Here is a 22372-nt window from a genome sequence, read left to right as displayed (position 1 = left end):
GAATCGGTGCTTCCCTTTGCTGCTGTTCAGAATGAAAACACCAAACGGGCCCAAATTCTGCCTAGAAGAGTTCATTGTGTTTTTGCTTCTAGACTGGCATGGCTGGAGGATGCATCCGTAAAAATTCAGTGCATGTTAGCTTTGAATGGACTGAGAGACCCTGGCAGTTTTGTAGCAGAAACATATTTTCCACTGACTCCTGAGCTTAGCCTTCACTCAAGGGGTAGGTAAATCATGTCAGTCTGGTATGTGATAGCAAGCAACCCAACACACATACTTTCCTTTCTGTGTATACTTTGCTATATGATGCATACAAAACATGGTGAGTGCCCTCAGAAAGGCATCCCCTGAAAGAAAATCTGTAGTTTCATGTTTTGAACATCCTCATTTCCCCTTATTATCCTTGTAACATTTCCTATACGGCCTTAGCCATAGAGAAATGTATTTTTTTTTTCTGTAGCAGACAGTGACAATTTCAGCCGTTAGCAGGTGATGTGGGAATGGGAGGCTGCAAAGAGTTGGGAAGAAGTTGTTACAATGCTCTATGTCTAAAAAGTAGGCAAAAGTAAGCATTTCATTAGGAAGGGCAAAACAAGATACATATGGAACAAAATTTAAGTTTTTCTTGAGAGACACAAGAATACCAACTGTTTTAAGAGCTTCTGCCACTGATCATATTACAGTTGTTGTGACAGGACTACGGCTGATATACTGTGCATGATTTCTCTCTTGGTTCTCCACTGACTGTCCTGCACAGAAAAAAATACGGGTATTGCAAAGGGACAGTTGGTTCCATTCCAACCTAAGCTATAGCCTGGACTGTTCTCCTGAGCTGGGCTAAATGTTGCTTCTGGCCACACAGTGAATTTTGAATGCCTGAAGATGTCTTTAACAAGTAAAGATGGCACTGTATTATGTAGGCAAGGATGCTACACACTTTTCCTTGCTTATTTTGTTTTTCAGTTGGGAGAAGTAGGCTTTCTTTGTTTGGAGTTATATTTTTGTCTTCAGTGAGTGCTTCTCGGGAGCTGAAGTAGAGCTAGCCTCACTAAAGACATCTGTAAGTTTTAAGCAGTTTTTTCCCATCCGAATGGGACTGCATAATTTTCACTGCCAGCTGAACAGCAGAACATCAGCCAGAAAAAACATTAAATGCATTTACATGTTTGATACTAACGGCCAGAGAAAGAATGGATAAATGGTGTTACTCCATTTATCCTCAAGCACAACAGAGTACACAACTTCCTTTAATAAGCCCCTGTAGCACAGACAAGAGGCGATGGTCCCGGTTCCTGGTGCTTGTGATAATTTGCCAATGAAACATAGAGGTCTCGGATGGTTTGTGCATTGTTTATTGCAGCTTTTACCCCTGCAGCCAGATTCTCCAAACTGCTATTTTGTTTTTTCAATGAAGGCTTCGGAAGGGATTCTGTAAACAAAAAAATACGCCAAACAAAACTGCTAGAGAGTGAATGGCTGCTAGCAGCTGATTTCTTAGAGGAGGTAAGTTTACAAGTGATTGGAAAAAGGCAGAAGGATATCTGGTCACTCACGTGTGGACACACCTTTGCACTGCTCCTCAGGAGTGTCCAAGTGGATGAAGTTTGCCCCGGGGTTGCAGTTACATCCTGCACTCTGTGCCCAGCGTGAGGCTAAAGCGATGTTTTGTCCTGCAGACAAAAAGGAGTCCTTCGGCTTTGGGAATTTAACAGGAGTTCTGGATTAAGTAGGAAAAGTGTAACTAATTCTGTTTCAACATCTGGATCATACAGATCAGAGTGGTTGGTCAGCACAGGCATTCAATCCTCTTTGTGGTCGGCACTAGGGATATCCAGGGGACATTCCCTAGATGTATACTTGACCAAGAGCAAAAGGGAAAGCACCTCAAGCCCAAGCTCAAGCTTTATTTGCTTCGGCATCGACCTGCACTCCCCTTCTCATCGCACATCCAGGTCCCTGCCCGGGACGGCTTCTCCTCGCGTGTCAGCTGCTCGGGCCTGTGGCGGCGGGGCAGAGGGGATGGGACACAGGCGGTCAGCGCTAGAGGAGTGGGAATTCTGCCACAGAACGGGAAGAAGCCAAACCCACCGCTCCAAAAGGTAAGATAATTGTAATAAGCCCTAGAATTAAGAAGCGGGCCCACGGCCTGCTAGTACCAAATCGCGCTCCTTGGGCGGCCTCGTCGGTCCGCGGGAGCGACCGCAGCCAGCCGGGAGCAGTGGGAGGAGGAGGAGGAGGAGCGGAGGGAGGAGGCAGTGCTGGCAGCCGGGCGGGGAGGGGGCACGCGGCGCCGAGGAGGAGGAGGAGGAGGACTAAGATGGCCACCAGCCGCCACGGGGAGCGGCCCCGCTCCCTCCGCGGCCCCCTCAGCGCGGCCCGGCCTTGATGGGGCCGGGACGACCCCGGCGCCCGGACGGTGCAGCAGCAGCAGCAGCAGCGGCGGCGGCGGCGCCTCCCGCCGGAGCTCCCCCGGGAGGAGCCGTCCTCCCGGCCCGGTCCGCACCGCCCGGCCGCGGCCGCCGCGCTGCGTAACCCCCTGAGCCGAGCCCTGCTCGCGGAGAGAGAGAGCACAGCGGAGAGAGGAGAGCGAGGAGGGACGGACCGCCCGCCGCCCCCTCCCCGGGCCGGCACAGCCGCACCGCCGGGATCTCATTGCCCCCCGGTGAGTGCCCGCCGGCGCTACCCGCCGCCTCCCGAGCCCCGCCGCTTTGTTGCGCCGTCGGCGGGCCCGGGGAGACCCGGCGCCCTCTCAGCCCGGCCGCAGGCCCCGCTCCCCGGGGATGCCGAGCGGCCGGGGCGGGCTGGAGGAGGGGGCGGCGGCGCAGGTGCCGGGGGCCGCTGATCATTGTCACTGCGCGGGCACCCCCCCTCCGGCTTCAATGCAGGGGCTGTGCCGGGGCCGCGGCGAGGGGGGGCCCGGGGGAAGCCCGGGGGTCACGAAGGAGCCCCGCGAGCGCTGGGCCGCTCCGTCCGCCTTTGTTGTGGCTGGGGCGGGCGGCTTTCCCGCGGGAGCCCCGGCGGGGTGCGGAAGGGGCCTGCCGGCCCCAGCCCTGGGGAGGCCTGCAGGGAGTGTCGCCCCGGGCCGCCGCGGGCACTGGGCGGCTCACAGGCGGTGGGTCGGGTCGGCTTTTCCCCGCCGCGTTTTATTTTGATTTTTCATGCGGGTGCTGATTTTGGCGGCAGCCTCGAGCTGTCGGCCCCGCGGTGCGGCAGGGACATTGAAGTTACAGAACCTGACAGGTTTGTCCCCAGTGCGTCCCTGGGGACAGGGGAGTCGTGGCTCCTGGAGGGTTCAGAATGTTGTACTGGGGGGATTTGCGGGGTTGCTAAAGTACCTGCTCCTTGTCTTGAGCATGTTTTTCGCCCTGCAGTTCTGAGAGGTGGTCCACGCAAATGTAGAGGTTTGCATAGAGACCAGTCAGTCGTGCTGGGTACTGAAACCCTGTGTGATGTTCACCTTGAAATATTAAGACTATAATTTCTAGCTGTGCCTGCATAGCAAAACAGTTATGGAAGAAATGCAAAGGACTAGATGTGTGTATTTTGATCTATAGTTTCATGAATAATTTAACTGAAATTTTTTGGCTAACTAGAGTAACTTGCAAGATTTCAGTGTAGACCTTTGAGTTCTGGCCTTATTTTAATGACTGAATTTTGGTTTCTTGGTAATGTTGGTTTGTGACAAGGTCCATGCGTGTCCACATATTAGACCATGAAATTTTACTACAAAAAAACAAGTGGTGGGTTTCCTGTTAAGAGAAGTAATTTTTGCGTGTTGTAGCTAACAGAAGTTATTTTTCTTCACCAAAGCTGTTTTGCTCCCTGATGCCTCTGCATGCCTCTGTGCCCAGTTATGGCTTTACAGCTGTAGGATATTCCTGAGCTCACAGAATCCTATGGATCCAGTCAGGCTCTAAAGAGAGCCAGCTTGATTGCATCCTTGGCACATTTTGGTGACAAGCTAGCAGTATCTTGAAGTAGGCTATGTGAACAAATTGTACAGTCTGTGTGAACTGACTTTTCTGCAATATCTCACTCATCCTGTGCAATCTTGGTTGACATACAGCATTTGAAGATAGGAACTTACCTGCTGTGGGAACTGGTCAGTGGCAGTAAGCCGGCCAAGTCTCTTTCTTTGCTTTTAGGTTATAGGCAGGCAGGCATTGTGTCCTGGAAATGTGTCCATGTTAATGTGGCCCTGGTCAAGACATGCTGGCAGTCTTACTTCAGCTGCACGTTTGGACTGTGAGTGGGTGTCTCATCACTATGCGGTGTGGGTCTGTTGAGCTCAATTGGAGCCAGCTCTGGAATACTCAACACTGTTGATAACAAGGTGTTTTCGGGTAGAAGAATCCCTCAAATATCAGATTGGAGGATGATGCATGGTATTCTTCAGTTTGGTATGTGTTTGCTAGCAACTGGACACATTTGCTTTTCTAGTTGGGTAATTTTAGGCTGCTAGACTTGGAATAAAAATGTGGTGTGTTTTGGTTTTTACGGTCATATTGCATCTCTTAGCCAGCTGATTATCTAGTTAAAGCAAATTGCTCATGGTGCTGCTGTGACTTAGTATCTTCAGCACCCATTTGAAAATGTAATACAACATTTCTGTATCAAGGTTTAAGTAAGGGTTGGTATGTCTAATGTTGTTTGTTTCCAGTTCAGTACATCAAGATCAGCTACTTGGTAGTACTGCTGCCACACAGTACTAGGGAAAGTGAATGGGACTATGGGAAAAGAACGCTTATCTTTTTGTTCAAAGTAGTAACAGAAAGATGCTAAATAAAAAAATAGTTATAGTTATTGATAATTTCAACCTTGACATAACAAGGCTACATTATCTTGTTGCATCTTGGTACAGGAATGGTCTGAGAAGGTGATCTGACAGCTGCCTGTGTGGCTACGCAAACCTTGGTACTTAATTCTGGTTTAGTGGAGCTAAACTGGCAGAAGTGTGCAAGGTGAGCAGGTCTTCAGGATGCATTGATGTCTGTTGCTGTTAGAGGAATTCAGCAGTGTGTTTCACATCCACCGACCTTGCATTAACTAATTCACAGTTTTCCGCAAGTGTTCTGTGAGATTTTTAGTGTTCAGGAAACTTCAGTGGTGCTTTATGTGCAGGGAGTGGGAGTGAGTGTGTGCAGATGTTCTCCTTACCCTTTGAAATGCTCAGGACTGTCATGAGATTGTTTGGAAACTTTGGTGTTGTAACATGGTGTTTCACTTCCCAAATGTTGATATTAATTGTTCCATGGCTGGGTTCTGGGCATTCACTTGGGTTTCTGAAGATGCACTAAGCTGAAAAATATAAAGAGAAGAGAGTGATTCCCTCTTGGGTGGTTAAATTGACAGAGGACAAATCTGTTCGTGTTAATTAGCAGTTTTGTTCATGTCTGTAAGTGATTTTCAGTCCCTACTGCAAAATAGTGGAAATACTGTTTCAGCAGTGGCCTTTGACTTGCAGGACTTCCTGCCATGAGGAAGTCTTGTGTCATTTGTCCCAAGTAAACAGATTTTGAAGAGTGCAGATAAAGTATGCTGTGAGAAACCATACATCTAAGTCACAATTTACCCCCTATTGCTTGCTTGCTTTTCTGATAATTATTACCATGGAAGTCTATTCTTATGATATGTTACTAGAATGTAACTTGCATTTTGTAATGGGAAATAGAATTTTCTGTTGGTCCACAGTACAATTTCTGGATATGTGCGTAGGTGGAAAACAAATTATTTCCTCAAGGCTTTAATATAGAAGCTTTTAACTTCACTGGTTTTCTTCTTGATTTTTTTTTTTCATGCTGGTGGTGTTGCTGATTGCAGTAGTACACTATTGAAAATGTCCAAGTTATGACAAATACATAACAGTTTCTTTGATGTGCTTGGAATGCTGATTGCTTTAAAAAGTACTTTTTTTGTTACTTATTTGCCCTAAGTGACCAACAGCCTGAGTCTTTAAGCCTTCATGTGTTGAAGGACTGAGGAGCATTGATGTAAGATTGTCATATCTCCTAGTGTAGCTCTCTTTAACTTTGTCATTTCGTTTACAGTTTCGTAATACAAGAGTGAAACTGTTTATCTTCCATTGGAGACTTTCATCCTCCTGCTGGGCTGTTCATGCGTTGTCCAGGCTGGGGAGGACATATAAGGATTATAAGGTCCATGTGCGCATTTGTTTTAAGCCACTGTCCCACAGACAGTATAGAAAGTGTTGCCATATCCTTTTGTTGGGTACAAAATCCTGCTGGCAGGATGTAACATTTTAACTGAAGTCATTGGTGGGGAGGTGAGAGCAACTTCTTGGCTCAGGTGAGAGCACTGCAAGCCTTTCAGGACTGAGTATGCGTTAGTTGTGATCCAGCCTTGAGAGCGTCTGTTTGGCAAGCAACCCATGTTTGAGGAGGCAGTAGTGCAGGCTTTGGCTTTTTAGTTAGATCCCCTGTTCTTCTGGATATTACAGGTAGATGCACCTGTAATATAAATACAGCACCTTCCTGGTACAAACAGGGACTTGGTGACTGCTCTGAGGACTGAATGGCAACATCTTGCTGTGGTGGCCGTGGTGCTGGGGAGGCCTCAGGTGCTGGTGTCACTGTTGGGGGAACTTTCTTACACCTGCTAGGAGCTCTTGGCTGGTATCAAGGCTTTCAAAACAAGAGAGAAGGGCCGCTTTATCCAGTCCAAAGAAGGAAGAACAGGTCTTGTTCCTTTTCTGTTTGCTTTGCTGTAAGTATGCAGGAGGTTTTTTTTTCTTTCCTTTGAGTCTTTTGTGAGTGAAGATGACCTACATCTTTAGATTTTTCCCATGAAAGCTCTGGGGCAAAATTTTCTGATTAAATGTGGAATTGACATAATTTTTGACAATTCTGCTGATGTTTTTGAAATTTTGAATGACAGCAGGTAATATTTTTGGCTTTTTTTTTATGGTGCAATTTTTTATTTTTCTTTTTTTACTCTCCCTACCTATTGAGCAAAGCTGTGATCGTGGAAGTAAAACTATATTGAGATTTGGGGAAAAAAAAAGTTTGATTTTTTTTTTGGAACTACTTTGTTCCAGTGAGAGCTACATGCCATCTTTTGGGATCTTTCACATATGAGGGAAGAGGAATTTGACTGCTTTGCTGGTTTTGGTGTTTCATCCATACCCTGTGATGGATTTCTGCCTATCTTGAGCATGTGACTTGTAATGCTTCTCACATAATGCAGAATAGGAACAGATTTGCAGAACTTGCACATGTAAAAAAAAACCTTCTGAAATTTCAAATGCAGTAGAACAGTGTTGTGTTAGGAAAGAGGGAATTGTGTGGGAGCCATAACCAATAAGGGATGTTGAATAGTATGAAGGCAAGTGGCTTCTTATTTCTGGGCAAATTTTAAGAAATGTCAGCAAAAGATGAGATGGATGCATCTGAATTATAACAATCAGAAATGCATTAATAGGATCTTTAGTTCCTACACCTTCACAAATATTTTTATTTCCATGTGGTTTTATTACAGTATGACATGGAAAAAGCTTTGATCATTTTGGCTAACCTAATGTACAGATAATAATAAATTTGAAAACACATAGAAGAAGTGGATTTTCCAAGTGGCTTATTTCATCCCTTTCTCTCTTGCTTTACACAATTTTTTTGTTTTACTGGAAGCATGTAAGAGATAGATTCCTGCTTTTTCAGGCTGGGTGAGTATTCATGAGTTCCATGGGTAACTTAAGCTTCTTTTTCCAATTCTAAGACATCTACCTTAGAGAAGTCAGACCCATTTAACTACAAAGCTGGTCCCTCTGTTGAATTATACATTTTCTTACTAATGGCTGTGACAGATTTGATTTTGAATTTGCATTTGAGGAATTGTAGTGATGGATTTCAGAATTAAGGGGGAGTTAGCAACATTGATCCTTATCTTGAATCAGCTATATCAAATAAGCAAATGGGGAAAAAAATCCAAACCTTCAGAGCTGACAATTTGGTAGTGCAAAGATAGACACATGGCTAGAAGGAGAAGATACTCCTACACATTCTTAGGTGTTTTGGGTTTTTTTGGGGTCTTTCAATTTTGGAATGTGATTACTTCAGTGAGAGTGTGGACCAGTAGCTCTTGAGAAAAATGTACATCTGGCTTTCTATTTTAATGTAGCTTTTGTCAGAGTTATCACCATGCATTGGGTATGAGAGAGTAGCTCTACCTAGTGCTACTTTTCTCAGTATCATTCTGCCAGGTGGAATGTGGGTGCAAGTGAACCATGTTTTATGTTCTTATATTACCAGATGATTTATTATTTTAATCTGAAGACATGGTAAAAATCTCGGTGTTGCCCAGAGCAGGATGGTTTGATTTGTGTGAATAGGCGATGGCATGTTGCTTCAGAAAGTGGAGTGTGTTTGAATGCCATGATGATAAATAGTGTTGCTTCTTATCCCTGGTTCTTGTTGAGAACCAAAATCTGAGCTCACAGATGGGCTATAACAGGAAAAGGGGGTTTCTACAGCAGGAACTGCCTCAAGTCTGTGTTTGTTTATTTGGCACTGTAAGCATATCCTTTTTTAAAATTTTTTTGTTTTATTTGAGATAAGGGGAATAGAAGGAGAAATTGCTGGGCTAAGCAAATGCTTAGGGTATCCAGAAGATATGTTGTTTAAGGGATACAGAGGGGTAAAATATGCCAAAATAGCAACTTGGGTTGGTAATAAAACTTTCTAAAGACTTTTAAAGTGCTTGGATGATGGGCAATCCTGAAAGGGAGAAAGACTGTTCAGAGTGCCTTAGGTAAAGATCCCTGAGAAGGTTAATCAGATGTAAGTGCACTTGGCATAATGAGCCTGAGCTTTTGTCTGAGGTTTATTAGACCAGTGGGGAGTATTGGCCTGTGGTAGAGAGCTGTTCCAGGGGAAGCTTGTTTTTATGATATGGAGGCATCAGTGGCAGTACCAGTTCACATGATTCCTGCAGCCAAAGTGTGCAGAGCAGGGGGCCAGCAATGCCTGGAAGTAAGCTCAGAAATGATACGTAGTTTAAGGGAAAAACCCCAAGAAACAAACAAAAAAACACCCCCAAAAAGCCTCAGCAAAAACCCCTAAAACGACAAAAAATCAAACTGAACAGTTGCCTGAGGACAACCAAAGGAGTATTGGAACCAAGAGAAATTCACCACCTTGATAGCATTCAGAGTGCCACTGATGGTCTTAGGATTTGGTTTTGTGGTTGTATGCTTGCCAAGGTTTGTTTACTTCTAATGGGATTTTAAGGAGGTCCTTGGGTCTTCAATTGAGAGCCAGGAATGAGATGAGGCCTTGGTTTGTATTTGCACGAGTGCACAGAGTACAGAATGTATCACATGGCAGAATGACAGACAAAACAGCTGAAGAGTGCATTTCTTAATGTAAAAGTTGGGCCTTTTGTTGTTCTCAGAGTTGAAACGTCATGGTGTAGGCCCTCAGTAGTGAGATTGGCTCAAGCTGCAGCTTTTAAAGCATTGAAAGCACAAAGCAAATTGATTTCTTTTTTGATTTTGAGCCTTAAGCATTAAGGCTTAAGCAGTTGTCATTTTTTTCCCACAACTGTGAGAGTTACATCATCTTTGTAATCTTCACATGTCAAAATGCTCTGGGCTAGAGTGCCACAGGTATGAGACTGAGGAAGCTGTGATCAGAGCTGGTAATATCCTTATCATCATTGGTTTCCTGTCTGATAAGGTGACTGAGGAGGAGTGACATTTATTTTATTTGGGAGTTTCTTTACATTTGCAGAAGAAAGGATGCCTCTCTGAACAGGCAGAAGTAAACATTCGTTATAATTTTATAAGCAGTCATGTGGAAAAGGCATAGATACCGTTTTGGTATTGCATCACAAGTTAAATACTAATACTTGAGTCAGCAGTTGAGCAGTGAGCCACAGTACAAATGTAAAAACAAAGTCTCTGTGGATATGGTATAAGAGAATGATAATTTGCTTGTTAATTAGGTTTGCAAAAGTTTCTTTTTAACAGTTCTGAGCAGTGAGCCTAAGCTAGTGATGAATACTTAATTTAGGTTTTGAGTGGGTCATGAAGTAACCAGGGAATATCTTCTGAAGCTTTTCATTATTCGGTTAGAGTGTGTAAAGCAACATGTCTTATTTTGACTGTAGCAATTTCTGGAGACAGAAATATTTTGCTTGCATTTCTTTCCAGCAACATAGCCATGTTCCCGGCAGTGTTGGATCAAGATAGGGGAGACCATGGCTTCCCTGCTGTCTGTTGAAAGCCCTTGTAGTTCAGCTGGTGATGTTTTTGTACAGGCAGGACTCTGGATGTGCTGTACAAGTAGCAGGATTTTTTTTTTTAATTACTTGTACAGTCTCAGGGTTTCTTCCCCAGCCGGTAACCAAGCCCCATGGAGCCAGCCACTTGCTCACTTGCACTGCACCGGGAATGGGGAGGGAATCAGAAGGGTAAAAGCTGGGAAACTGTGGGTTGAAATCAAGGCATTTTAACAGGGAAAGCAAAAGCCACACACACAAGCAAAGTGAAACAAGGAATGGATTCCCTGCTTCCCATGGGCTGTTCAGCCTTCTCCAGGAGAGCAGACCCCCATCATGGATAACCATTTCTTTGGAAGACAAACACCATCACTCCCCTTTCCTTCTTCCCCTCACTTTGTATACTGAGCATGACTGTCGCATATCCCTTTGGTCTGCTGGGGTCACCTGTCTGGGCAGTGTCTCCTCCCACCATCCCAAGCATCCTCAGCTTCCTGGCTGGTGTGGCTGGTACAAAGGGCAGAACAGGCCCTGGCTCTGTGTAAGCCCTGCTCAGCAATAACAACAACATCTCTGTATTATCAACCCTGAGTTCAGCATAAATCCAAAACACACCCCCATACCAGCCACTGCGAATAAAATTAACTCTACCGCAGCCAAAATCAGCACATCAGCTTTCTTGGTATGAATTGGGACAGCCTACTGATCAGTTAAACCCTAAAGTTATAACCTGTTTTTATTTCAGTAAAGCACATATGTATATATTGTATGCTTCAAATACAGATGATTATGTGAATGTTTAGGTTTTTTGTTTGTTTGTGTTTGGTTGGGGTTTTTTCTCCTTTTTAATAAAAGGAAGCAGAGGAGGTGTGTGTACTGCAAGTAATGTACTTGTAAAAAATCTTTTTAGTCTAGCTATGTGCCTTTCCATTGTGATCTTTCTTTATAGGAGGAGATCAATATAGTTGATGTTTGTCTGAAGTAGCTCAGATTGAGTAGAGAATATGCCAAAGTGAGGGTTTAGCTTCCTCTGGCACGGACAGAATAAATTTAAAAGATGAATACACCCTCTTTCCTGTCTATCCTCTTTTCCATGATCCTTTGCAGGATGAAGTTGAACTTGCCACCTGGGTAAGCATAAACATTTCAAATGAAAACATAATAGCACAAAGTATGAGAATAAGCTTATTTAAATAGTTTAGGAAAAGAAAAGGATACCATCATTAGTATGTTCATATTATGTGGAATTCAGCCTAGAGTTGTCTTGTTGCATTAAGCTGAGGGTTGTGGTGCTGAGGTGGAAGTCCCTAGACATGCTTGTTGTCTGCCTTTGAAATACTCACAGTGAGTAGGAAAGTGGAGCACCTCAAGCACTGCAGGGTCGTAGTGAATTGAAATACATTTTCTTGACTTGGGTTCAACAGACTGACTACTGCTGTCTCTGAATACTCATCTTCATTATGTGATGTGAGGAAGGACTCATCTTAAATTTTAAGTTCACCTGGAAAAGTTTGAACACACCGGACAGATTTTGGTTGGAAGGGACATCTGTAATTGTGCTTGAAACAGGACATTTGCTGAGGTTGGGAACGTGGTGTTTAGAGGCCTGACTTTTTTACAGAAAGAGATAAAGGTATTGGACAAGCTTTTTGTATGCTTTAAATAGCAAATGAAAACATGGGAATATTTCATGTGCACTGTGAAGCTCAGTGGCGGATAGGCAGAGAGTGATGTTTTTTTTCTCTTCTTTTTTTTTTCCCACATGATACTGAAGATAGTACAATAATTTTTAATGTGGTAGGCTATGAAAGTACTGGGTATTTCACTGTAACTGGTTTTTTGTCCACTTGTGGGCTTATAACTGGTCTGTTGCTCAGACTTCTGTGTTTGCTCTTGGAGTGGTCGGCAGCAGTGATGTGCCAGCAGCTGTGAGGTCCTGGCAATGGCTGAGGGAAACCTTATTGGAAAGTTAGCACAGCTTGCAGAGGGCTCTTACGTCTATCCAGGAGAAAGCAAGCTGCTTTTGTGGATTTAAACAAATTAATTACAAACAAGTGCCCTTCGACCCTTTTACTTGGCTTAGGGTGGGTGTTCAAAGAAATGAGCCTGCACTTAATGAGGTGGAGAAGGACAGGACCTTAATCAGGAGCACCCTGACTTGACTGAAAGTTTACTATTAACTTGGAGCAGGCAAAGAACATTGGTCAGAAGTCACACTTTCTTGTTAAAGCATTAAATAATGTTGGATTAAAAGTCTCTGAACAACCCATGTTTTTAAAAGAATTGCACTATTTGGGGTTTATGAATGGCCTTGATATTTAATGCAGTAAAGCAGGTGCACAGTGGTGCATTTTCTTACTAACTTATGAAGACTGTCTTTGAGTAGTTTTCTGTATAAATGTTTCAGGAAGATTGCTCTGTTTACATGAATGGAAAATGGAGAAATGATGGAAACTTTTTTTTCCCCTAGGCTATTTTCTCTTTAATTCAAGTATTGTGGTTATTTTTTAGTCTGGACAAGAGGTATTTGTTTGCATGTATCATGAATTTTGTAGAATTCTTTTCACCTTCTTTTTGATTTTGTTTATATGGCGATGTCCAGCTTGCCAGTTAATAAGCAAAAAATCTACCAATAAAAAGTAAAATCAGCAAAAATAGGTCCTTTTCTCTCTGTCCCTAGTTTCTTAACAACGTGTTAGTAGGAGAAGAAAAACCCTAGTCTGGCAAACAAGACATGAAGATTTTGTTTTGACCATTTTCCTGTAACTCTTAGTGTTTGGATTAAAAATAAGTTGTTTTGCCCTCCAGCTCTCTCCTCAGGTACTGTTAGAATAACGCTTAGGCTGAGCTGTGTGGAGTGTATGTGCTTACAGATATTGCATTAATACTGTTCCTTATTCCTCTTTTGCAGAAAGAATGTGGCGTTCTCACCCTCCCTTTCTTTTTTTCATTGCTTATGCTTATGTTGATGTTAGTTTATACCATTTGTAACGAATACTCCTGAGATGGAGCTCTTTTAAGATCTTATAGAAAATGTTGAACAGGTCTGGGAGGATGATGGCAAAACTTCATCATGAGCTGAAGGCTTATACTAAATATGTAGGCTTGTACTACTGTCTAAAAATTTATACCTCTTAATAGACTACTCTCATTTTCTGTTTGTTTTGAACTGTCATGTTGATTCATCCTGAAGAATAGCTAGCCAGGTCTAAATTAGTTTTTATTTTAATAAAAAGGCATGGTAAAGGAAGAGATAAGGACAGAGAACATGGTTGTTCCAGAGCAATATCTGAAAAACATTTGTACTGGAGCACTATAATTACAGTACTTTACGTCTTTTCACTTTATGTGGTGTCTTTTCTTAGTTGAAAACAACTGCCTTTTGAAGAATCTTTTGCTTCACTGGTGATCAACTCTGGATGACTGTGTAATGGTTTTTTGCTGTAAGAAATGATTATCCACATAAGCAGTGCTGCAATGGTTGCAACAAATTTTGTTTGAATGGAGGTTCTTTTTTAAAAAGATGTTCTGTGTAATTAATGGCTGTGAGTTAAGGGGGAATCTTACATGGTTAATAATCTGTTCCCCTGGCCAGTTACCAGTCCTAAGAGGTTTCATTTTCATACTGAAAGTGAGTTTGCTCATTTTCCAGTATGTGTTGTAATGCCTTTATCTGCTTGGTCCAAGAGCCCTGAGCTGTATAAATATGATCTGCATGCAGAGATGACGACCCAGGCTCTTTTTAACTTTATCTTGACCTTCAATAATAAATTTAGCTTTCAGTAATAAAATGTATTTAAGTGTTTGGTAGTCATTTGTATTCTGGTTGCTCTCTTGATCTATAAGAAGGTTGACCTTTAGATGTCTCAGAGTAGTCTGTTGGTGTGCTGGTTTATGCAGTAATATTTCTTGCCTGCTTTGCAACCCTCCCCTCCTTCCCCAATTCAGGGATGCCTCCTGCTGCACTCAAGGGTCATGTAACTTACGTTGCCATAGGCATGCTGGTTCTTTTGGGATTTGTGCTCTGTTTGTTCAGATCCCTTCTTCCCACTCTGGTTTCTAGCACATAGCCGTGCATTTGGAGGTAATAAAATGGGTGTCATTGGAAGGTGCCCTGTCTGCGAAGAGGTGCAAATAATTGTATCCAAGTAATTGTTTCGTAATTACCACCTACTCCCCCAGTGTGCTCATCCAAGTACGTGAATTACTGGCTTCTATTTCTTATATTAGCTGGTGTACCTTTAATGTGATTAAAAAGAGGTTGCTGAGCTGAAGGTATCAGTTTAATGATGCTGAGCAGCATGTGCCAGCTCTGGTAATGACTGAGTATATTCATGTGAAGATACCATGCTTATCTCAAAGTGATCAATTTAATAATGCAGGTGAGATAGCAAATATAAATGTCTCTGAGAAAGATGTCTGGCAAATCTGAACTAATACAGCTTGTCTAAATAACATGATTGTAGTCACAATTCAGTCTCAAAATGGTAGAAATTTAATTACTCAACCCAAGGTGAGGGCTTGGAAGGAGTTGGGGTTTTGTGTCTGTTTGTTTGGTTTGTGGGGTTTGGTGTTGTTTTGGTGTGTGTGGTTTTTGTGGTGCTGTGTTTTGTTTTGTTGTTATCGGTGTGAGGGTTTTTTTTGTTTAATTTCCCCTCAATAGTTTAAGCATGTCAGACAATTTCAGAATATGAGGTCCTCACAGTACTAAACCTAAACCAGTTTGTTTCTTTTTGGCTTCCAGCATACTGGTTGCAATCTCAACAGGGCAGGGAGATGGAAATGGAGACAAAGCAGTGCCATTTGTGCCACAGTAGGTCTTGGAAGACAGTTTCTCTTCTGAACTATCTATAGATCTGCAAGCTTAAGAAAATTGTGTTGCAATCATCATGCAATACTCTTTTCCTCATCATCTTTCAGTTTAGGAAATAGCACTAGTCAGTCTCACTTGGACATAGGCAGAGATTTGTCCCTGCTTTTTAATTGTATGAGAAAGTTTGGTTAAATTTAACAGGGAATATTTCTTTTGTACCTCTGACACTGTTTACTCCTCAGTCACCCTGAGGGTTTATGTGTACTCTTCCTCCTTCTTGTGGCTGGTTAGTGACACCTTTTTACCCTTGTGCCCTGTTGGGCGCTTGTTGCTTGGTGGTGGAGTTCTCCCTTTGGGCTGATAGAGGATTTGGGCCCAGGTGCTCTCTGAACATACTTTAGATTATCAACATGGCTATAGGTTTTTCAGCCACTTGCTAGCAGAATGCTGACAAGTCTGGACAATCAGACAGAAGGAATGTGTCCTCTTGCCACAAGTAAGAGGACCCAGCTTAGTGACCCATCTCTGTTTCACAGTTAGTGTTTCTCTTACAGTGTTTATTCTTGTAAGTCTAGCATGTAAGTGCTACTGTTGCTCCTGGGAGTGCTTTAAATGAAACAAATGCATTAGTTCCCTTTCCTGGCTCAGTGAATTTGGTTGGTTTGTTAATATTTTTGCTCTTGCAAAAAATGCTGCTTATGAGAGCAAGCAAATGAAGGTTGTGTGTGTGTGTCTGTGCTGGTTTGTCAGAGTATTCATTTATCTGTTCTGCTGGTTTGAGAGATTTTTTGGAGTCTTTTTTTTTGTGCAGCATAATCTCTGTTGTATGATGATCCTGATCTTCTCTTGAAAGAAAATGGTGCTTTATGGACTTTCTGTGGGTCTGTTGCTGATCCAGACTGCTGGGCTTCTGTTTTAAAACAAGTGCTTTGGAAGCATGCCAAAATCTTGCTTGGAGAAAGATTGTTATGGAGAATTCCTCCAGTGTCCTCCTGGAAATGCATCAGAGCAGGGAAGAAACCACAGACAGCAACATGGGCCCTGATGCACTTGGACCCATCTCAAAACTTGCTCCTGCTCCCTTTTTTTTTTTTTTTTTTTTTTTTTTTTTTTAATATGGAGACCTTATTATCATTAAAAATCAAAGGGAGAATAAACTGAAGACTAAATAGATTTTCTCCCCTCTTAATTGCTTCTAGTAAGTTCAGTTCACCTAAATCCAGGATATTATTGTTGTTCTATATACTATTGCTTTTTTTAGACAAATCATTTGCTGTTATTTTTATTTCAGCATATCAGCATTTACCTGCACAGGTAATTTGGGATTAGCATAATTGTTTCTGATTAATAGAATCTGCAATGGCTTCTTTTTGTCCATAGGATTGGTGATCAGTGAGTTAACTTCAGTTGTATGCAAGATATGTAAATCCTAAATCCTAATTTTGTTTTGTGATCATTTCTTGTTTACTAGGATGATGTAAGGATGAAAGTTTTGTGTTTTTTTCTTTTGCAGGGCAGGAGAGTTGTCGAGACTTGACAGGTTTAGCAAGTGGTATATTCTTTGCTTTTTTTTTAGGCCAAAACACAGTAAACTTTGGGATTTCCTGGATTATACTACTGACAAAGCAGGCAAAAGCCTTTTAATGATTTAAAGAGAAAAACAAATTACAATTATTTTCATTATTTTATGCTATTGTTGCCTTCATTTTTTGACCTCCTCCAAAATGAAGCTTTAGGGTTATAAAGCGGGAATAATCAGATTTGAACATCCGTGTTTGAGGTTCTCATGGTTTAAGTAAATAGGTTTTCAGGACTTGTGTGTCCACAGAATTGTAGTCCATCTTCCATTTTCCATCTCCTTCATGTCTTCTGGATGCATCTCCTTTTTTCCTCCTGCATCCAGAACTTCCCTGCTCAATTTTGTCATTTTTTTTCCAAGTCACTAATAATTGCCTTTTTTTTTTTTTTTTCCTCTTTCTTTCTAGTTTGCTCTTTTTTCTCTTCCCCCTTTGAAGAAAGAGATAGATTTAATGTAATGGGGAAGATTTTTCAGGACCCAGAATGAGCCTCAATTACATTTATGAAGCCTGAAGACAAATTACAAGGATGTAAAAAGCCTGGAGTCTTAGGAGGGGCTCTGCAGTGAGTCTGAGTTAGTAGTGTGTCCATTCGTTATTGGAAAAGAGATAATTATAGACTTGAAGTATCTGATAGTGGATGATTAAGTTAAGAGAAACTACTCATCAGCTGAGCTGCACAGAGGGCAGAATTCACCTCTCACAAGGGTGTGAACCCAGCTGTCCAAAATCAAGATAGAATGTGGAATGCCCTTGCAGCCTTGGGAGGAAATAATTGTCTTTCGTGGGTATTTAATTCCCATTACCTTAGGTGTTTGTTTGAAGATCGTACTTTCAGAGAGCTGTTCAATCAGAAATTATGAACTCTAGAGCAGCCCTAGCCCCCTAAGAAGTGTCTTTTGAGTCAATTGTCTGCTTGATATGTGAGTTTACTAGTAAGACACATTTTTATATTAACCATTTTTAATGAAAGTGAGTAGCAGAGTAAGGAGCTTTGGAAGCTTAGCTGTGAGATTTACTATTTACTTAGCTTTTAGCAGTTTTAGTATGTGTCTTATAAGTAAATTTTTATGGTGCCAGATTTTTCGTGTTGGATTCTTGGAGCACTTAATGTTTGTGGTTTTTCTCCTTCTGCTCCTTCTTTAGCACCAAGTCCAAAAGGAATGGGAGAGTGGGTGGGATTTTCGGATCTTCCTTTCTTTTCCACAAGGAAGGGCATCGTGCTCTTTATCCACAATAGCTGTTCCAGTTGCACTTGGGTTAGTGTACAGTAGTATCTTGAGAGTTGCCTGGTGTTACTTTACTCTTTGAGTAGGTAAAATGGCTCCCCTGAGTCCTAAACATGAGAATCATTCATAGTATTTGCCAGAGTCAACAGGGGAGTGAGGGGACTGCTGTTGAAGTTGATGTGAGAGGTGCTTGTTGCAGAGCAGGTCGTTAATCAAAATTCTGAATTGTTGCAGAAGCATTAGGAGAGGTGAGTGGCTTACTTAATTCAGAACTGAGGCATTATGGATAAAGCTGTGCTACTTTGTAGCATATTCACAGTAAGGGGCTTTAAGGATTGAATTATTGCCATCTGCAGCAATCCGTGATATGAAAAAAAAAAAAAAAAGTATAAGAAAGGTGGAGTTGGAATGTGCTGCTCTCCTGTTAAGGTGGTTGCTAATGGAATGCTGCTGTGACCTGACCACTGGTTCTGGAGTTGTAACTGGTCAAGACAATCTGCTGAGTGTAGTGAGGCTGGTAAGATGGAACAACAGCTGCTGCATTTTCTTGAGGCAAGTTCAGCACTTGTGAGTTAAGCAGAGAGCAGTGTGCCTTTCTCTAATTGCTGGTCCCTCAATATCTTGTGTATACAGAATTAGTGCATGGCTAGCGTATTCCTTCGTGCAGGTTTTCAAGTTAGCAGCTTCCTTTCCCTTCACTAGGGATGTTGCCATTCTCATTCTGTTTGCTTATCCAGGAGCTGACAGGCTGGAATGGAGGCAAGAGGAATACAGGTTAGGTGTCTCTGTTCCTACTGAAATAGGTCTGTACTTCCACTGCAATACAGATCCTGGTATTTCCACTTCTCTGCTAATTCCTACAATTGTTTCTGGAAGTAGTGTGTGCTGAGCACGGGAGGTACCGCTTGGAGTTTTAGGGGTGAATAGCAGACTACATGTTCGTTCTGTCTTTGCCCAATCAGTGAATTTTGCAGTGTTCTAGATGCTAGCTGGAAAATAACAACGGGACATAAAGTGTCAGTGTGGCCATCTTAGTGTCATCATTGTGGGCTCTTAGCATTTTTTTCTGAAATGCCATGGGCCTCTGAATTTTATCTGGATGGCTTTCAGAGATTGGCAGCAATGACATGTACTTCCCCATCCAAAGAAATTCAGGAATATTGCTGCATCATGTCTTTGCTGATTCTGCAATGCAGTAGCTTTGGGCTGTGAGCCCAAATCATGGTGAAAAGATGCAAAACTTCTGACCCAGAGGTAAGAAGAACCAAATGGACAAGACTTGGAGCAGAAGAGAGGTAATCACAGGGAAATGCAAAATTTAGATGGGGCAGAGGATAGGGCTTTTGTTCTTTTGGCCCAAGTTCTTAATGAGAGAGCTATAATTAAGCTAGAATTGTCTTTATGTATTCAGTGCTGGCAAACTCAAGTTCAGCTGCCGCCTAGTTAGCATGCAGTATCTTTGTGGTCTTTCACTCTTGACTCAGACTTCACTTTCACTCTTCATGCAATGCCTCAGTGTCAGGTCTGCACAATACATGAACACTCAGGAAAACCTCTTTCCTGCTTATTCTTCAGTGATGTCATTCCTCATAAGTTGATTTGTCTTCATTTCTCTTAAAAATGTTACACTGGTTCTCCTGTAAGTATCTGCAAGATATCCAGTTAGACAATTAGAATCGTGTTAGTGCTTGGGATATTTTTGTAGTTTATGACTTTGGTTCAAATGCCACAATAGCCACAGAGTTCATAAAGTTCTACAGCAGGAAGAGAGGTCACATATCATACAAGTTGGCCTTAGGGACAGCTTTCTCTCATGCAAACATGTCTTCTGAGAGCCAGACTGGAAAAGCCGGGTGAGAAGTTCTTGTGGCTTGACACTGGCTTTAGGACATGTTGCTTTCAGAGGAAATAGATGTTTTTAGCAAGGGTCAACATACAATTTGATGTTTAATGTTTCAGCAAGCTAAAAAGTAATGTTTGAAACTACAGAGCTCCTTCTCTTTAGTAGGGCTTCACATGTGGTATTTCATTTGTTAGTTTCTGTGCCCTAGAAAGACTTTTGTTGCTTATTTGTTTTCTTAATGATGAGAAGGGCAGACATTGTATAACTTCTCAGGCAGCAGCGATTATGCAACCGATTCTGTTATTGTGGAGCCAAAGTCCTTCCTAGTCCCTGAGCACCAGCTGCTTGTGTTCTGGTTGCTGATTTCTCCTTTTCTTTCTTCCCTCCTGCCCCCGCCCTGATTTGTTTGTGAACAAGTTAGGGTTTTTTTCCGCATGTTGCTGTTTCCTTATTTTTTCAGTGCCAGTGAGACAGTGGTTTGTTTGGGTTCATTTTTCAATTCTGTGCTGCAAAATCAAACTGCCCATGTACATAATGGGAAATATAAAATGTATAGGGAAGTAAAGTAACTTGATACTTTATGGGTACATAAGAAAATGCATTTGCTTGGATCTAAATGAAATATTGCAGATGGCCTTTGTTGGATTTCAAGTCAAAAGTTACAAGTTCATGTTCTCATGATCTTAGAAACATGTAAATAACTGCTGTTTGTTTAGTTCCTTGGTTCTTTTCCTCTTCCTTCAAAGGGTGGGCCTGAGAGAAATTTTAATTTTTCCCCATGGCCCTGCCCTGGGATCAGCAAATGAAATGTAGTACTCCTGTGTAGATGAGGTAGTTGTAAATCTCATACTTTTACAGCCAAGTGATCTCACTGCAGTATAATAAAGGCAGTTAATATATTGTAAAAATGTTTGCCCTCTTCACACTTCATTTTCAGTTCTCAGTTTTATATCATGTAATTTCCATTTCATGTTTCATGGCTTCCTGTGAGCTTAAGCGACCAAGGCAGATTGTTTTGATCCTTGATAAAACATTTAGGGATGGAAGAAGAGATGATAGACTTGTAGACTACAGTGCTATTGCCTGCTTACAGATGAACTGAGTATACCGTCTACAAGTCCCCAGAAAGAAATAGTAGTTGATCTGTGATACCACACTGTTGGCTGCACTGCTTCTTGTCATGTCAAGTGTGATTTGCATCAGTCATAAATAGGCTCTAGTGGTTAGTGGTCTAGATAAATAGCTGAATTATGCCAAATCAAATAATTTGCGAGAGCCAAATTACGGGGCAACAAAAATATAATTTGTTTCACGAAACAAATCATTAAATTTGTCAGCCACGAATCAAAGGAACAGGGCCGAGCCCGGGTCTCGATTGTGGGTGAATGCAGCTCTGACCCTCTGGCACATCAGAGTGAGTTCGAAAAGTCTGTCCAAGTGAGTCCAGGTTTTATACTCTTTTTCTTGCCCGAAGCTACTTTTCCTTTGTCCTTTTCTTTGTTGACGAGTATTCTGATGGTCCTCCGGTGTTTGGAGAATCCTATCAGATGAGTAAACAGTGCTGAATCTGGAGTCTCTGGAATATCCATGTGGTTCCCTTGTTTCCAGTGTTCATAGACTTCTGTCTGTGGTTTAGACAATTGCTACCTTGGAATACACATTATGCATCTGGGAACACACACATGTATAATGGCGGTTATGGGAATCCCCCTTTTTATATGTTAGTTTTATTACGAGAGTTCTCTTTCACATCTTGGTTAAGCTTACGGGAACTCAGTATTCACACAATACAGTTTACTGGAATCACATTGTCTCCGGTTTATCTGGGATCACTAAGGGCCGGTGATGGCTCGGATGTCCTGAGATCCGTTTAGAATTTCCATGGAAGATGTCCCCCTTTACTTGGAAATTAAAGTTTCTATTCAGTGGATACCTGTGGAAGTTGCAATCTGATGAAGAAACTGATATCCCAATTCCTGTGTAGGATTTTTAGGATTCCAGGTGCCTTTCTGTGTTAAACCCTGAATCATGATTTTAACTCATATATATGTGCTTTATATATGTGCTTTATATATATATATATAAAGCACATATATATGTGCTTTATATATATATATATAATATATATATTTCTCAAGTGTTATAATTTATTTGGGCACGAATTTTAATATATCTCTAGTGTCCTATATCAGGAAATAAACTGGGGCTAAGAGCTTAAGGTCCTTATTTAGTTTTTAAGTTTTATGCTAAAGATGTCATAGGGAGTGCAAAGATTGTGTTTTCTTGCTCACAGTATCTGTACTGTAGATCAGGTATTTGGAGAGGAGGTCATTTGTAGGAAATTGGGGTCCTTTCTTCTGGGCTCTTTTTGTTGGACATTCTTTTGCTTCAGTGGCAGTCTGTCCCTGTCTGCTTTCAACAGACCAGGCACACAGAAGATACTCTGTTTTGCAACCAAAAGTCTGGATATATAGCGTGTATGCTTCAGTCTTGTCAACTTATACCTCTCCCCTCCAGTTTCTCATGACAGAGACTCTGAGTTCTGGCTTGGAAGAGACTGTATGCTGCTGTAGCCTCATTTATCACAGACTTACTTGATTATTTCCAGTGTTAATGAAGGTTCTGCTATAATTCTTCCCTCAGTCTTGCAGATCTGGCACTGCGAATACGAGAATGT

At 42.0% G+C, this 22372-nt stretch overlaps 1 protein-coding gene and 1 long non-coding RNA gene across 10 annotated transcripts in view; one reads left to right on the top strand and one right to left on the bottom strand.

Moving 5' to 3' along the window:
- Positions 1-1331: 1331 nt before the first annotated feature.
- On the bottom strand, positions 1332-2246 carry LOC119700565. 2 transcript variants are annotated; one of them, XR_005256806.1, is made up of 4 exons: positions 2089-2246; positions 1884-1997; positions 1566-1670; positions 1332-1429 (listed from the first exon to the last, which is right to left on the bottom strand). It is a non-coding gene; the product is annotated as an uncharacterized LOC119700565 (long non-coding RNA). The 2 variants fall into 2 exon arrangements; XR_005256805.1 differs by having other exon boundaries at positions 2157-2212.
- Positions 2247-2252: 6 nt separating this feature from the next.
- Positions 2253-22372, top strand: part of WDFY3 (WD repeat and FYVE domain containing 3) — a 155346-nt gene continuing 135226 nt past the window's right edge. For all 8 annotated transcript variants that reach the window (XM_038135829.1, XM_038135836.1, XM_038135834.1 and 5 more), the window contains exon 1: positions 2253-2662. The gene's annotated coding sequence lies outside the window, so the exon portion shown is untranslated. The remainder of the gene's footprint in view (positions 2663-22372) is intronic.

The sequence above is a fragment of the Motacilla alba genome, chromosome 4 (genome assembly GCF_015832195.1).
Source record: "Motacilla alba alba isolate MOTALB_02 chromosome 4, Motacilla_alba_V1.0_pri, whole genome shotgun sequence".
NCBI classification, from domain to species: Eukaryota; Metazoa; Chordata; class Aves; order Passeriformes; family Motacillidae; genus Motacilla; species Motacilla alba.
This window is presented reverse-complemented; position numbering and strand designations above follow the sequence as displayed.